We start from the raw sequence: 18,711 nt of genomic DNA, 5'->3' as shown, positions 1-18,711 counted from the left end.
GGCTGGGCTTGCTCAGTGGGGAAACAGAGCGGCAACCAGAAAGGCACCAGGTGGACAGGGCTTAGGCCAGGTGACCTAGATCTACTTGCACCTGCTCCCCATATCCAAAGGAAAAGAGGCTGAAGGGCTCCTTAAGTAGGGAAAAAGAGCAGCAAACAGGAAGGCACCACGTGGGCGGGCCTTGCTATGTGAGGAAAACGAGCAGCAAACCGGTAGTCACCAGGTGGGCGGGGCTTAGGCCAGTTGACCAAGATCCACTTGCACCTGCAACCCATCTGCAAAGGAAAAGGGGCTGGAGGGCTACTTAAGTAGGGAAAAAGAGTGGCTTCCAGGAAGGCACCAGGTGGGTGGGGTTTGCTAAGTGGGGAAAAAGAGCAGCAAACAGGAAGGCACCAGGTGGGTGGGACTTAGATCAGGTGACCAAGATCCACTTTCACCTGCTCCCCATCTGCAAAGGAAAATAGGCTGGAGGGCTCCTTAAGTAGGGAAAAAGAGCAGCAACCAGGAAGGCACCAGGTGGGATGGGCTTGCTCAGTGGGGAAACAGAGCAGCAACCAGGAAGGCACCAGGTGGGCAGGGCTTAGGCCAGGTGACCTAGATCCACTTGCACCTGCTCCCCATATCCAAAGGAAAGAGGCTGGTGGGCTCCTTAAGTAGGGAAAAAGAGTAGTAACCAGAAAGGCACCAAGTCGGTGGGGCTTGCTAAGTGGGGAAAAGGAGCAGCAACCAGGAAGGCACCAGGTGGGTGGGGCTTAGGCCAGGTGACCTAGATCCACTTGCACCTGCTCCCCATCTGCAAAGGAAAAGAGGCTGGAGGGCTCCTTAAGAAGGGAAAAAGAGCAGCAACCAGGAAGGCATCAGGTGGGCGGGGCTTGCTAAGTGGGGAAAAACAGCAGCAACGAGGAAGGCAGCAGGTGGGCGGCGGCTTAGGCCAGGTGACCCAGATCCACTTGCACCTGCTCCAATCTGCAAAGGAAAAGAGGCTGGAGGGCTCCTTAAGTAGGGAATAAGAGCGGTAACCAGGCCCCTAAGGCCTTCTTTGTGGGCGTCAAGTCAAAGATTGGACCAGTAAATTGAGTTTTTTAAGGCTTTTTACTTCAAGCCAGTGTCTCGTCCCACTCTTTCAGCAATCGATAGGCTTTTAGCTGGATTTATGTGAGGTGCAGACTGTTTAGAACATGCTGATTTGCGTAACAAATATAAGAAGTAAAATTTAAGTTTCATCCTTTTCGGTTGTTAATGCCAACTCAACATCACAAAAGGACTTGATTGGCAGTGGCTGTAGTTTGGGAACTTCAGCTTGATGATAACTGTGCCTACACTTCGTCCCTTTGTGGTACGCCTTCCTATGCTTTATGGAATGTGTTTTTTCTAAAGTTTGTACTTGTGGTTATTATAATGTTGAACGTTTTCTGCTGTTGACAAAGAAGATATTGTACATCATAACATTATGAAAAGAATGATCTTTGAAACTCAGTGATGGAATATTATGGCGCACTGGGATATTCTGCCGCAGCCAAAGAACATTTTAGGCAATGATGAGCTGAGCTAGCAAACCAATGATAGATTCGGGAAACGTAACCAGACATGTGCAAATCATGTCGTTTTGGGACAGGGGGGTTCAGATTTCAGACAAGTCATTGTATATTTTTTAATGCGATCTGTGAGATGTAGTCTCATGAAAACCATGCGGTGTGATACATGTGTGATAGCACTTTTTTTTAAATTAAATAAAACAATAATCCAATTTCCCCATATCACATAGACTGTGACTCAGCGCCTGAAGCCTTCCAGAGACAGGTTCTGATGGGAGAACCTCATGAATTTCTCTGTAGGAAAGATGCACCAGCTCTCCAATAGTAGGAGAGTTTTCTACTCATCGATGACAGCCACAGAGTATTTCCCGCCTTCCTATACAAGGAAAAACCCTCTGACATGCACCTTAATAGGTGCCAAGTACCACAATACCTGTCAACGTCTCTTCATCCTGTTTCAGCACAGCTGCTTCCTCCCCATTCTCCTTCCTGACCACGCCAATGAATTGTGCTGAGGTATGCTTTCATTATTGCTGCATTCAACTGTGCCTTTTATTTCAGGAAAATATAATGCACATGCTTGACTCATGACTTGAAATAAGACGATTTAAGTCATCTCAATTTGTTGACTTACCTTTGGAATATGAGTAGAGTACGGCTTTGACATTTAGCAGTGGTGGGTGTAGCAGTTTCTAGTGTTCTCTTAGCTGTGGGGTTGGGCTCTTTAATTGGGAAATAATTGGTAGAAATGAATAGTATCATAGAAAGCACATTAAACGCCGACTCGCTCTAAGCAGAGGCCAGAGCACCCACATTCTACGGCTGGACCAGGGTGACCTACTTAGAGGAAGTTGGGGTTAAACATACCTCACCAGCCTGACCGGTCAGGCCATCTACTTCTGATCTGTACTGTTGAACACCTATTGAGCCGGGCAAAAGGGCCACGCTGTAGCCCAATAGTTTTAGATTTGGTACGTTAGACGGTCATGGAAAAGTCTATTAGAATACGCAACGTAAGCAGAACAAAAAACTAAACATCCTGATCATGAGTTTGGCGGCACTACCTGTGACAATAACACCAAACACATTTACCCCTACTGCATGCAGTAAAGCTTTTATGTGGAAGTAGTTACCAGTAATCAAAAGCAAGGATAACATAGGAGTTTAGGGAATGGATTTGGAAATTTGGCTAAGTGGTCAAATATTTGGTATTCTAAAAAATGGTATCTGCAGAAATGATGGAATTCAAAAATAGCTACTGCAAAAGACCACTTTTTTGGTCGAATTTGTTAAGAATTTTAGTAAATAATTAGTAAAAAAAGAAATGGGGGTGGGGTAAGGGTGTAGGCAAAGGTAGGGGGAAGTGTGGGGAGACCATAGGGACTCCCCCTGCAATATTTAAAAAAAAATCCTACCAAAACAAATTCGGTTATTTTGGAGTAGGTATTTTATTTTTTGATCATTTCATAGTAATCCTACTAAAATACCTGATGTTTTACCACTACAGGCACACCTAAATACAGTCCCACTGTCGCCCCACTCGGCCCCTCCCCTCTCCTGCTCTCTCTGTACACTTGCATGATCTGAACCTACCATTCCTTGAAGAATCGCCTATCTGTTTTCCCTTGCCCCCCCTCCTTCCATGGTGGCGCCTCAACGCACTTAGAAAATCTGCAGAATCGCTGTCAGACCTAATTGCTGTTATCTACACTGTTTATTGTATTACATGCACTTACTCTGCCTGTTCAGATTTGTATCGTTCAGAAATGGAAGGGTTCTGAAGGACTGTTGTTTTTTTCTCCTTGTTCCCTCCCACCTTGAGCACTTTGAAACACTTGCTTTGTGTATAGGCGCTTTACAAATAAACATTACCATTACCATTGTCCATATTTTGCCAAAGATTTAGGAAGGCATTTTAATTTCAGATATTTTTAGGGTGGAATTTTTGGAGCTCTGTTCACTTTGGGGAAACAGTGAGTCAATCGGGGTGGCTCCTTAGAGTCAAAAAAGAAATTGATTCTCTAGACATGTGTACTCTAAAAATTGTGGCATCGTAAAATGGTCTGCCGGAACATCCACCCTTTGCAGTCAGGGCAGAAATTCTGATAACTAAATATGCTCAAACTTCCAATTTTGTTCTGTCATTTTAAAATGATCTGGCTCACAAATGTTTTCAGGTCTCTTGGGTTGGGGGGATTGGTTCTGGGCAGAGAAACCTCCACAAACAATTCCCTTCTCTGGCTACTTTCTGCCCAACACTCGACCCCTCACTCCCCACTTTCCAGAGTCTCCATGCAGGGAACAGGTGCTGCTTCTATGCCTCCCTGAAAATAATTCCAGCACAGGCTAACTCAAATGACAGAGTGGTTGTGATTGGGATTGCTGCCATTGGCACAATCCCTTGGCTGTTGTAATATTTAATTGTATAGTATGATATATCATATATTTTCTGTCAGAATGCCCTTCCAATGATAGGATATCTACCTGTCTCATGCGGCCTCATTACAACCCTGGCGGTAGCCGTGCCTGTTTTACAGGCATGGCTGCCGCCGTAGTTGAATTTTTTCCAGCGTCCAGAAATGGGCAATTACTGGGTCATTACGGCCTTGCGGGACCCGGTATTTGCCCATTCCTGGGCAACAGAAAAAAATCTTCCCCATTCCCATTTGAGCCAAATAGGGCTCAATGGGAAAAGGGAAGCCCATTGCACAGGCACCTTTATGAACGGTGCCTGTGCATCTGAAATGCTGTGCTCGCGGGTGCCTTTCATTCCGCCAGGTCAGACCTGGTGGAATGAAAGGCACCGCGTGAGCACAACACGGAGTTTGCCGGTCCGGATACAACGGTACCATTAAGCTTACCAGTACTGTTGTATCCGGACCGGCAAACTCGTAATGAGGCCCATTATTAACTTTCTTGCACTGGAGTATGGCATATCCTGCCAGAATAGCAAGGAGGCAATGGGTCTCATTACAAGTATGCCGTTAGGGAATACGAATTTCCGGCATGCCGGTACCACCGTGTCCGGCAAGCCGTGATGCTGAAATCTCTGACTGATTCCGTATTGGCATGCAGGCACATTCTGGCATGCCGGAAATGGTGGTACCAGCATGCCGGAAACACCATCAAACCCCCCCACCCCCCAAAATAACAACACCGTCATTCTCGGTGTCAGTGACTCTGTATCTGGCAACACAGTCCAGGAGCCACCGGAGCCAGTAACAGCGGTGCTACAAATACCGTGACCAGAAATACAGTGATCACCGGAACAGGAAATCGTCTGGCGGCCATTACTAAAACACAATCCATTGCAATCCTAAAAGCACAGGCAACTTCCACCACTTCTGACCACAGAAACTCCACCCTTACCACGGCATCAAGAGTCTGTGAGACCCGAAGGCATGAGCCACACTTCAGTGAGCTGGAGCTCAACATGTTATCGGACATCATTGTCCAGCATGCTGCAGAGCTCTTTGCAAACGACCAGCACAGGCAGGCCCAGCTGTGCTAAAAGAGCATCTGGGAATAGGTTGCCCAGAAAGTCTCTGCAGTCGGCACAATCCCTCGCACAGTGCAAGACTGTGCCAAGAGATGGGATGACCTGCGCTTGAGGGTGCACAACTTCCTCTCGCCCCAGCACAGTCAGAGCATGGCCAAAAGTGGTGGGAGCGCATCCGCAATACGCCTGCTTGCCTGGCAGAAGACGTGCAGCAGTGTACTGCACCTCGACACCATCAAAGGGGTCGGTGCTGTGGAAGGCCGGAGGAAGGACACCTGAAGAGGCTGGTGAGTACACATAACACATTTGTAATGCCAACCTCACTGTCCAGCCTGCACCCACTAATGTAGCAACATATGCCCAAGAGACCAGCAACCTGGGTGCACACACCAACATATACCCTACCCAAAACATCACTCATACCACTAATACACCTAAAACACAGCACAGGCACGATGTACTGCCAACAGAACATGCTTCTGCTGCCACTCAGACACACATCCTCCTGCCACAGCTTAATTTGCGTGTGCCCGCTATGTTTCCCCTGGAACAAAGTCACATCAGTGCTAAGCCCCTTCTCCACCCACAAATGACCAGCGTCACACACAATGGAAACATGTCACTCCCTCATCACAACCAGCCCGACCCATGAGCAGAAATGGCCCCCTATCCCTGTACGTGCAACAGACAGCAGGCACATGCCGACCCCATCCATGGCACACCCATCCCCAACCCAACGTCACACAGCGTGAAGGCCACACCTCTAACACTGTACCCAGCAATTGTCAGTACACCACAACAGTATCTCCGGCACACCACCCTATGTATGGACATCACCCATCCACCCACACAGTACGCATGACACAAGCATGTTTGCACCATGCCATGTTCCCTGCCATTTCCCCACCACAGCCACAAACGAGATAATGCATGAATCTCTGCCTCATCAATCCACACAGTTCACTGACAACCTGCCTTTCTGACTCCCGCAGGCACCTCCTCTGACAATGAAGGCACCAGCCGTTGACGCCACCAGACACATTGGACCACCACCACAACTACCACCACCACCTCCACCCAGGACTCCACAGACTCAACAGGCACAACTGCACCCATTGAGCCACCACCTGGTCCCACAAGCTCAACCCATTGAGCCACCACCGGTCCCAAAAGCTCAACCCATTGAGCCAACACCGGTCCTACAGGCTCAAGCTGCACCCACCCGGGCAACCAAGGCTGCAGCAGTACCACCACCACCACTACAGCCACATGCACGTGCACATGCATGCATTTTAGAGAACATAGCAGATGACGGTGAAGTGGGCAAGGGGGAGACCACCAACCACAGCACTGATAAACCTTTGCTATTCCAGACTGGCATACTTGTAATGAGACCCACTGTCTTCACTAAAAATTGGGGAACTTTTTTATCGTGCCATGTTGGTCTGTCAGCTTCCTTAAAACGGATGTAAGGATACTTGTGGTCCTCTGTCCTCAGTGAAATGCCACAATGATTCGCTCGTTAGAACACTGCACAGCCCTTTCAAAAATACATGCGGCCTTGCTATGAGACACACTTATAACTGTGGAGCCTCTGTTTCACAGGGAAGGACAGTGCTTTAGGAAAGTGCGATAGTTTGTGGATGTGACCCACTAACTCGTGAAGTACAGTGCCTTTATGCATTGCTTGTATTTTTTATTTTACCAACTGAAATAAAAATAAACCTGAAACATGTTTTTTAATGGAACAGAAGGATTGCATAGCATTGGCCTAGAAGTCTTTCTCTTCCAGTAGCTAACAGCATAGTCATGTCAGTGAGGAAATGCTCGGCCGTGTCAGGCCACTGCACTGGCTCAGTGAATGCTCAGATTGTTTTGTAACCTGGTGATGGGTACACTCTGTACAGAGCACGGTAGCACTCGAGCTAGGTCAGCGCTTTAAACAATAAAATCAAATAAAAACGGTCGTGGTGGCACTTCAGGGAGGGAGGGGGAGAGAGAGAGAGAAGAGAGAGAGAGAGAGAGAGAGAGAGAGAGAGAGAGAGAGAGAGAGAGAGAGAGAGAGAGAGAGAGGGAGAGAGAGAGAGAGAGAGAGAGAGAGAGAGAGAGAGAGAGAGAGTTCTATGAGGTTTCATTTCTGAAGACAACTAGTAAGCATGGCCACCATTGAATAACAGACGCGTTGATGGTGCCTCAAACCCTACCACTTGCAAGTCTTACAGACTATAAATGTAAACCAAGTACCAGTAGAAGAGTCAACCTTTTGCTGTGAAACACATCAGGTGCACTTATTTGGACTACACATCCATTTGGTGATAATGTGATAATACATTTCATTTTAATCATTGAATTACATTTGTACTGAATATATAGTTTTTCACTTCGGATTGACCACCTCGAAACAGAAACAGAAACCAAATGCGTCCAGGCTTTTTTTTCTCCAGCTGCTGTATGCAATGGTAAGTGCGGCCGAAGAAGGTTTTATAAAGTTGAGGGCTGTGTGTGGGGATCCAAGCTTCAGATTGCCTTCCTCCTTCTCAGAGCAAAGATATGATGACACCGCTCTGAAGATCCAGCCACATTTCTAGAAAACACAACATATAATACTGTGTGACCAGTATAGAAGACCCCTCAATGGTACAAAAGGCAGTAGGAAGAGAAAACCTCCGGAGAAGAGACATCTCTCAAGACCCAACTTATATTATCACTGCAGCGAAGACAACATAAACACAGGAACAACAGTGTTGTGATTTGTGTCCTGTTGATGTGGGACAGGAGAAAGTTGTGTATCCTGTGTGACGCAGAGTACTGTGTTATGCTGAAAGGAGATTGGCCCGTTGTCATATCCCCTTTGTGCCTGTGGACACCTGGGAGTTGTATAGTGATAGAACTGGTCTCCTCCATATATTCTTAAGCAGCCACATGCAACCCAAGAAGAATAAAGCAAACTTAAAGTTTCACCTGAGGCTCCACTCTGATCATTCTAAATGCCGGCTACAGACAGCATCAATGGAGGTGAAGAAGAGCAGGTGTGGTGACTGATCCTTCGTCCAACCAGTGGCTCACGTCTACCATCACAGGAAGAAAGCGGGGGCCCGCTCTGATGGCTAGGGGTCATTCCGAACTGTCAACAAAAAAAGGCAATGCCACCAATATAGCAGATACTACTGAATGGTAAACATACCTTCCATTAAGTAAATGTCCACAAGCCAGTAACCGCTAAAGCAGATCCCGCCACACAACCCAGTACCACCCACGCCAACACTGTGTCACTGATGCTCTTGGCCACATCTCCTGCCTAATGCCAATGGTGCCCACCATATTCATTCTCTGACTGCCCCAGCACTGAGGTTGAACATGAATATCGCTGCCTATGATACTCTTCAGATGTGTGCATCTTTTACACATTGCCTATGCATTGGGATTGCAAGCAACCAGAGATGACACAGAACATTATTCTGCACATAGACACTTGAGATACAGCTTTAATGTTCTCACTGGCCATCCCAGGATGAGATTAGAAGACGGATCAGGCATCACAGAAAAACATGAATTGGATCAGACCGCAGTAGATTAGAGGGCCTGTTCAAATGTATATTGCTGTAATTATTGTGCTTTGGCAGTTGCTGCACAAAAATGGGCCAGGTGGGCGGATGGTTGGTCCTGTGTGGATGAAGGGCCATGCGAGTTGTGTAGGGTGTCCATGAGCATTGTGTGGCAGAGTGGAGGTCAGTTCAAAATGGTGTGTTGAGGGGTCTGTGTAGTGGTGGTGTGGGTAGGCATTGGTCATAAAGTGGTGAGTTTGGAGGCGTGGTGGGAGATGAGAAGGGAATGTGTGATTCATAGAGGAGGGACGTGAGTAAAGAGCGTGCAACGGCAAGCTGGGTGTAGGAGGAACAGCGGAGGTGAGCAGTGGCGTAACACAAAATGTGGGGGCCCCCCTGCGAGCCATGCTGAGGGCCCCCCCCCAACTCGGCAACAAATCACAGGTCGTGCCACACTCTGGGCCAGCCTAGATTATCACGCATGCGCAATACGCACAAACGTGCTGCTGAACGGGTATGCCGCACACTGCACTAGTAGAACAATATAAATATTTGTTTTAATGCAATATACAGCACACTTTCTGAGAAACATTGGGTAGAAAGCCACAGTGTTGCAATTGTTTTGTAGAGTAACACCAATCCAATACATGCAAGGCGCCAACAGTGCACAGGAACATTAATGCTTTGCTATTAAAAATGCCATGCCACAATGAAAACATGTCCAACTGGCTGCACAATGTAAACCAGAGTAGACACGTAATAACATTACAGTAAAGCATGCCAGGCCACATTTAGACATACCTAGACTGGTTGCACCAAAATGCCTGTCGAAGCAATAACACATTAAAGCCTGCATCTCCGCGGCTATTACCAACACAGTCAAACTCTTCAAAATCTGCAGGAAACTGGTCAATCCTGTTGTGCTCTCTACCTCTCCTGTTTCCTCCCAGGCCCTCTGTACGCCTCTGGCCTCTCACTTCCCCACTAAATCTCAGGATATCCTGTCCTCTATCTCCTCTTCCTCTCTCGGCCCCCTTTGGCCATCTCTACCTCTCTTTCTCCTTTTTCCTCTTTCTCTCTGACAACACCTGACAAGGTTTCTAGGCAAGTCCGATCTATAAAAGGGTCATCCAAACAGGTGCTCCCCTGCTTCTCCAGAACCATCAAGGACCATGTTGGCATCCTTGCTCCAGCCTTGGCTGATTTCTGTAATCACTCTTTCGCCACTGGAACGTTCCCCTTAAGCTCTCCCTTGTGCGCCCATTCCTCAAGAAGCCATCTGACGATCCTACCTGCCTGGAAAACTATTGACCAATCTCCATCACCCCTTTCCTGTGCAATCTCTTGGACACACTTGCCATCTCCGAGCTTACTCTCCACACTGAATTTGTTGGTTGTCTCCATGACCATCAGTCTGGCTTCAGAGCTGCCAAAGGAAATGAAACTGCTCCTCTGAACACCTGTCAAGATCTGCTCCCTAATCTTGATTCCATTATTCCTTCTGTCCTCATCCTCCTTCTTTCCTCTGCTTTTGACATGGGCAACCACGCCATCCTAATCATCGACTCTGTGAGAACGTGAGCATCACGAATCAGGCCCTGGAGTGACTGACCACCTTCCTCTTGGACCGCTCCTCCCCTCTCACGTCCAACTTGGTCCCCTTCTCTGTGCCACCTCTCTCTACCTGTGGCGTTCCCCATGGCTCTATCCTCTCACCCTGGTTTTTCAACCTCTACTTTATACCTTTGGCCCACCTTATCTCTACCTTCTCCTCTACCTTTCAATGTTATGCGGATGAGTCAGCTTTCCTTAAGGCTCCCCTCAGCCTCCTCTCCTCTTTCACTCATTCCTGACTGTCTATCCACAATTCAGTATTGGTGCGCCTCCAACAATCTCTGCCTTTATGCTAGTAAGACTGAGATCCTTTGCATTGGGACCCCTGCCCCTGCTTTCACTCTCTTACTCTGGCTGGCCACCTTGGGTCCCCTCCCTTCGCCCTCCTGCGAGGCAAAAAACATTGGTCTCATCTTCAACGCCACTCTCTCTTTCTCTCCTCACATCTCAGACATTGCAAAGAAGTCCCACTACAAGAAGCGCTTCCTCGAAGGGACTCTTCCCTTTCTCACTTTCCACCATAAACTCACTGTCTCCACCCCTCGTTCTCTCTACGCTGGACTACTGCAAAAGCCTCTTTCTCAATCTGCCTTCCTCTACTCTCCATCATCTGCAACTAATCCAGAACAGGACTGCAAGACTTATCCTTGGCCTCAAGCCCAGGGATTGTATCTCTCCAGCCCTGAAATCTCTACATTGGCTCCCCGTGGCTGCAAGGATCAAGATCAAGACCCTTAGCATTGTCCACAAGGCTTTCTGGGGCCAGAGGCCGCACTCCATCCAACGCTCTCTTCCAAAATACCTTCCTTTTTTAGCACTTCGCTCAGCTACCTCCAACTCTCTATGGGTAAGACACTTCTCCAGGCAGAGAGTGGGGGTAGCTCTCTCTCCTCTGCTGGTGCCTCCCTCTGGAATGACCTCCCTGCCCCTCTCAAACTTGTGCCGGACCACCTGAAGTTTCGGAAGCAGCTCAAAATGTTCCCCTTTTCCTCTGCTTTCTCTCTCTCCCTCCCTTGCTGACCTAACTGTCTACTGTACCAACTGGTTGCTTGACTACCCTCAGAGTCTCTCTGAGTCCTGGCTCTTTTTTGATCGGTCACCCTTGCACTGCTTCTGGGCCTGCCATGTACTTAGGCGCTGTAACTCTAACCCTGCAGTCCCTTGTTCTCCTTGAACTACCCATAGCCGAGCTGCCCTGGCTGCACTCACTCACTCAGAGCATTGCTGCCCCGTTTTCCCCATCCCTTTCTCTTGCACTTCCCCCCTCCCTTTCCCCTTGCACTTCTCGTTCTCGCACTTGCACGATCTGAATGACAATACACCTGGTAAGATAGTTTGTCTTGTCCTCCCTCTATCTTCATTCCCTTGTCTTGTCGTGCCTACAAACAGGCACGTTATAAATGTCTTATATCATATCATATCATTTTATCACAGATGCCCAGAAAATATACAATGCTGCAGTAAGAAATGGCGTAAGAAATGGCTAGACTGCCAGCACCCAAATGCCAATCTAGCCTAGTCATTACACTTAGCTGGAAGGCTTTATCAGAAATGCCCCGTTACAGAAAGTCACACCAAACTGAGGAATGACTAGACTGGCTGTGCCAATATGCCTCTCTAGCCACTAATACCACATATCATGCCTGCTTAGCCTGGACATGGACAACCATTATGATGTATGGCACAATCCTGCCCCCCCCCACACATCCCCTCTTCCTCATACCTCTTACCCCAACCTCTAAAATCAGCTCCTTGGCTCAGAATTACCTCCACATCCCTCCCCCTTGTCCCAGAGCTTTGGTATGAGGCTCCTTGCCTCATAGGTAAGTACTGGGATGAGGAAGAGTGGGATTAGGAGTAATGAAGATTACAGGTAGCTAGGTCAGACATTACCTCCATGTACCTCTACCTCATTCCAGTACTTGTGTATGAGGCACAGTGCCTCATACACAACTACTGCCTCATACATAAGTACTGGGACGAGGAAGAATAGGGCTATGAGTAACAAAGATTAACAATAAGTAATCAAGGCATTAAACACAAGTAGTGGTGCAACACCATTGAGTTGACTGGGCTTCAGCACTCCCCCTGTGAAATGATGGGCTATGTTGACTCGACCTGTCTTACCTTTAGAGCAGTTGCCGGACAGAACAGGACATAGATGTTAAATGGCACCTGGGTTTCGCTGTTAACAAGGGCCCAGCAATTACCAACATAAAGCATTTCACTGTCAGTACCTGCATGCAAATGCCACATTTTTTAGGCAATTGAAATCGTGATGTGGGTTTAGTACTTGCATGCCAGGGGAGTAATTGGAAGGGTAGAGAGGGAACAGGAGAACACTCATTCTCACAGCAGTCCATTAGTGGGTTCTTTCAAACTTAAAAGAGAGAATTAACTGCTTGTTACATTGAAGCTGCAGTGGAATAGACTCATTAAAATGCGTAAAGAAGTTAGATGCCACCACACAAATAAGTATGCCCCTCTCTACCGCCCGTGAAGTTAGCGCCTCTCCCAACATTTGAAGGGTTAGCCCCCCGAAAAGTAGGTTTTGTTGTGTCCCTGAACACAAGCACACACGCATTCACCATATACACACACGCACACTCAGCCATCCATACATTTAAGTGTGCACTCTTTCACTATACAGGCACACCCAGGCAGCATCCATACATTTAAGTGTGGCACACTCAGGCAGCCACCCGTACAATTAAGTGTGCACCCTTTCACCAAACAGGCACACACACCCAGACACCCACCCATACATTTAAGTGTGCACCTTTACACCATACACTCACACAGGCAGCCACCTATACACATGTGTGCACCCTTTCACCATACAAGCACACCCAGGCAGCCACCCATACATTTAAGTGTGCACCCTTTCACCATACACTCAGACACGCACACGTCATGGGTTTAAGGGGAGCCCTATTAGTTCAAAAAGAAATTGGGGCTCATTACAGGTCCGTCGTTAACTGTGCTGGTGCTACCGGTGGGTTGGCAGTGGACCCGTAAAAAATTATCGCCATCTGACTTCCCGGTGCCACCGGGGTATTCGAAGTCCGGCAGCCGGGAAGTCAAGCACCGGTAATTTCATTAATCCCCATTCCCGTGGAGTGGGAATGGGGGCACGGAAGAGCACCGGCACCATTGTTAACAGTGCCGGTGCTTCCGTGACGGGTCTGTCTACTGTGGCCGCTGTACCTGGCAGGGCCAGACCTGTCGGGCATGGCGTCCCCAGCAGGCAGATATGCCGGACTGGAGACAACGGTGCCGGTAAACTTATAGGCACCGTTGTTTCCGGACCGGCATGGTCAGAATGAGCCTGATTGTTTCTTTTTGAAGTCACTCTGACTTCATTAAGAAATAATTTCCGTTAAGGACTGAACCATAACGGAAACTATTATTTTTTTAATTCATAGGGCCCTCCGCCACCCCATGACATGGAGGCCTCCAGCCTAGGGTCTTCCATTTTATGGGGTTGGGGGAGCCCTCAGACTTCAAAAGGAAAGTTTCTTTTTGTAGTCACTCTGCCTTCATGAAGAAATTATTTCTGTTATAGAAATAATTTCTTTGTCAATGCAGAGTGAATTCAAAAAGAAATGTTTTTATTTTGGGTGGGGGGTGTGATTTATTTTTTCTCCAAGTGGGGCCCCATTCCAGGACATGTGCTGGTGGGGCCCCCCGGACTGCGGGGGCTGCGGGGGTCCCTGTTAGGCCAGTGGAGGTGAGGGATGTAAGGGGCAGGGGAAGAATGAGAGAAGAGGATAATGTTGGAGTGAGGTTGTGGAGGTGGGGTGCATAGAGTGTAAGAGGGGACTGGTAGACGTTTCAGGGGTACTGTGGGTGAAGTTGGGGAGATTGCAATGGGCTAGGGAGGCACAGGCGTTGTGGAGTGAGGATGGTGAGGAGGTGAAACGATGAGGAAGGCAGGTGTGATTTGGGTGCCAAGGTTATTTCTAGGTGGTGTGAGTCTATAGATGCTGGATGCGACAAGAGGGTCAGGGTCTGAAGGATGTGTGGCTGGGTCAGAGGGGTTTGGGCAGTTATTCCCTTTAAATACCACTGGTGGCAAATACCTTCATGTCTCTAATGAGGTGAGTGCTAAAACAGGAGGTACTGTGAAAAAACCACAGGTTGTATCATTATTGCCAAGGCTATAATGAGGTGAGTGCTAAAATGTGAGATATTGTTCAATTAGCAGTTGTTTTAACATTCAGATCATATATCCTTCACTGTTGATTCAACTCTGTATGTATTTTGCCACACAGTCTGTTCTCTGTTTCATCTCGTTCGTTTCCTCTTTAACATCCTGTTGCATTTGTGTAGTGAAGACAAACATGGTTCCCAGAGTTAGCTCAGGTGTATGGCATTGATTCTGATTCCAGGATTTTGACTTCCGGGCTTTCCTTTGTGTTGACCTTGTTCCTGCCTTGGTATTGGTGCACTGTCACGCGTGCATTTTGGGGATATGTGTATGCGGACAACTTGATGCTGAAGATCTTTTCCATGTGTGTGTGTCTCTATTCTTCCCGGGCATCACCTTCTTCCCTCATATCCGTCAGTTCCCCATCCGGTGTACCCAAATGTGAGATTCTATAATTGACCATCGCTTCGGCTATACATCCATTTAGTTATTATTGTATTTAATTTGGGAGCTACATGTTGCCCTATGCACACTGCAGACAGCTTCTCCCCCACATGCTGCACAGATGTAACTCTGCTACTCAGGTGGAAGGCAGTGAGTATTGTTTGATCAGATCCTGGATGCATACAGAGTTAGACAGGAAGTGTCCAGCAGAGAAATCTTCTACATTGGGTCATGGTCTATCAGCAGAGAATTAGGGGTGCCCAGTCCAGCCAGAAATCAAAAGTAAAGGCGGCCCCTCAGTTAACATATCAGCAGAAACTGTGAAGACTTAATCAAACAGGCACCTTCACATCTAATAGACTTGCTGTGCACCCTGGCAGTGCTTTAGATTTGTGGATCTGGTCTGTCTGCTGCTGGCCTCGTGCTAACTCAGGGGGAGTGGGACAGTGTGCATGTAGACGTGTGATCCATGCAGGTTCACAGACAAGACGTGGCACGGAGAAGCTCTGTCTGAAAGTCCCTTCTTTCAAGAAGCGCTACAAATATATTCAAAAGGCAGTAGTGGGATAAACCCCAGGAATATGGCTTGTGCACCCAAGCTGCTTAGTGCGCAGAGCTGCTTCCTATTTTAAAATGGCTGCCAAACCTTCTATTTAAAAAATACAGTGCAGAGGAGGTCTTAGTCCTTCATCTATGACCAATAGACATCCAAGTAATTAAGTCAAATCCTCAAACCCTACCATTTAAATCTCTAGTGTCCTTTGCCAGGTCTCCCACCTCTCTCTATCCCTGCGTAAGTTTGCCTTTCCTCACCTTAGCCTTTCAGTGGAAGACTGGCTGTACTTGTACATAGACCCCAGACTTTCTGATCGCCAAAACCCCTCCCTGCTAGCCCATCATACTAACCCTCTCGGAATGTCCCCAAAGCCTCCCCATAGCAAAACTATAAAGGGTGAACATGGAAGGCTCAATTGACACAGCCTGGCAGCTGAAGCATGTCCAGGCAGCTTTACACAAAGCCACTCTGGCAAGGTGCCTTCCAGTGAATTAGTCAACCCCTTCAACCAGTGCCTGTCCCCTCCCTCCTCTCTGCCAACAACCTGGTCGTTTTGTGCCTCTCCTTCTGCGTGCTTTCATCCACCCACTTTTGACTGCAGCAAGCACGCCTTAGTTATCCATGATAAGTGGAAAAACACAAGGCTCCCAGCAATCAGATGCCCTTTAAACAAATCAGAAATTGCAGAGCGGGCCTTTTTTGTTCATTTCCACATAACGCAACATCCCTACTTGAACACGAATGAAGCAATAATCACCCTTGCTTCATGGGCCAGTAATTAAGGCTGGTCCCAGATACTATTACGTGCCCGTGAAGCCCCCAGGGGAGTGCTCATTGCCATCAGCACCCTGGGTTTAGAAACTAGGGAGCTGATAGCAATGTATTTAGCACGAAGAATTGGTTGCAGAACAGTTCTTTGAAACAAATACTCACCCAACATAGCAGCCATGGAAATGGCAGGCAGGAGTCTATGTGGAGCCTCTCTTCCATTTCCATGGTGCCTGCAAGCATCTGAGAAGCGGCACAGTGGCACTGCAAAACAGATAGGCAAGTGGGAGGTGATGTGGAGGTCGGAGAGAGAGAGTGGGGCGGGGGGGGGGGCTGAGGAGCTGGTGGGAAGATGGCCGACAGATGTGAGCGGCTCGCAGATGTGTATGAATCTGAGCTAAGATCATTAGATTGCCTTTGGAGTACCCTGGTCGGCTGCCGCACCCACTCCTCTCTACTGCTGTGCACAGTAATACTTTGTTGTTTAATCCTTAAACTTGTGCACTCACTGTATAATAACTTGACCTGTTTATCGCCTTTCCATACATTGTTGTTTGATTATGTTTAATCGTGTAAAGCGCTCTGACACCCAGGGACGTAATTTCACCAAAATGGCTGGGGTAGCGGAAGTGACATCACACAAACCTTGACCTCTGATTACATTGTCGGAAGCGGTGTCACTTAACCCCACCCTAAAGTGACATCACAGGAAGCGATGAAACACCACCTTTCACCCCTTGGCAAAACAGAAAGCACCATCACATACAGGGACGTCATTTCACCAAAATGCCAGGGGTAGCGTAAGTGACACCACACGACCCTTGACCCCTAATGACATCACAGGAAGTGATGTCATTTGACCCGACCCCAAAGTGATATCGCGGGAAGCGATGGAACACGACCTTTCACCCGTTGACAAAACAGGAAGCGGCATCATATAGCATTGTACACTACGAAAAATATGGTTACGATATCACTATAATGTGATGTATACATTTCATACAAGAATGTATGGCCATATGTATCATTAAGATCAGTGTGTATAGGCCCATATAACCAAATTACTGTGAATGCGAGCAGACGTCCATGACCAAATGATAATGATGTGTTATTATATAGCACTTAAGCTTAAGCGCTTTATATAGAAAAAATACACACCAATATCACCCAACCTGTTTTGGTACTCATTTATCGACCTCAGAGGATGAAAGGCTGAGTTGAGGCATTTAAGAACAGACTAAATCAGTGACTCACCCGCTGAAGTATGCCTGAAATAAACCTTTAATGAGTCTAGCAATTATTGTATAGATTTCCAGATGACACATTATTTGGTATTCCTATTCTTTCTTATTTAGGGTCAGTGCTGAAAGTGTTAGACTTGTGGCACTCCTGTTCTTATTTTTCTTCTTTTTTTTTTTTAAGGGGCCTGAAAAAGAAAGCCAGCCACTCCAGAAGTAAAGAGCCACATGATGCTGGCCACAGCCCAGGAGATTGCATTACAAAAAAAAATAAAAATAAAAAAAAAAACCTCTGGCGACCCCTAAATGACGTCCCTGATCACACAGTATTGTTCCTGAGTACACTATGAAAAATATGGTTACTATATCACCGTAATGTGATACACATTTCATACAAGAGTGGATCACCATATGTATCGTTAATATAAATTAGAATGATTCTTTTATAACGCGCTTAATACTGGAGACCAGTTTCTAAGTGCAAGCCAAGGATTCAAACCTGTGTTTCTATGCGTTGTCTTGCTTACAAGACAAACGCATTGCCCCAAGATCTATCCTCCAGGCTTATATCAGTGTGTATAGGCCCATATTACCAAAATACTGTGAATGCAGGCAAACCTCCAAGGCCAAATGATAATGATGTGCAATTATATAGCACTTAAGCTTAATCACTTTATATAGAACAAATATGCATACAACATCACCCAACATGTGTTGGAACTCATTTATCAACCTCAGAAGGATGAAAAGCTGAGTTGGCCTTGCTGGAATTTGAACCTGCAACCTGCAAATCACACACACGGCAGCAGCAAGCGCTGAACCGACTGAGCTATGTTACTGGCTGCAGCTATCATACTGGCTATAGTAAAATCAGCAATTACATACATGAATTTCTCAAGTCAGAAAGCAAATTACACTCTGTACAGGATACCATTAAACTGGTAACTGAGATTTAGCAGCAGGCCAGTTCATCTACAGGTCTGATGAAAAGTTGGCCACATGTCAAGCCTGCAAGGATCTACTTTTCAGGCTTCAGAGGTTGGCAAAATACATACCATTGGGAGGTTTCTTAACTGTGTATTAAAGAATTTAGAGTAGCGCAATCAAAGCAGCGCACTCACACAGCATCCCATACTGTAGGCACTTGTCACCTCATACATGCAAACAAACATCCTGAACAGCATGCCATGGAGATAGGAAAGAGAGACACTTTACAACAAAACGTTAATTGTGGCACAATGAAATCAAGGGCCAATTTATGTGCTCTGGTCAAACATTTCTACACAGAACACACGCTTTAAGGCACAAGGAATTTGTCAAGTGACCGAGGACACCAAGATTGAATGTCTTGTGATGATCGTA

Source organism: Ambystoma mexicanum, chromosome 1q (genome assembly GCF_040938575.1).
Source record: "Ambystoma mexicanum isolate Mex_15411 chromosome 1q, UKY_AmexF1_1, whole genome shotgun sequence".
NCBI lineage: Eukaryota > Metazoa > Chordata > Amphibia > Caudata > Ambystomatidae > Ambystoma > Ambystoma mexicanum.
Note: the sequence above shows the minus strand (reverse complement) of the source record.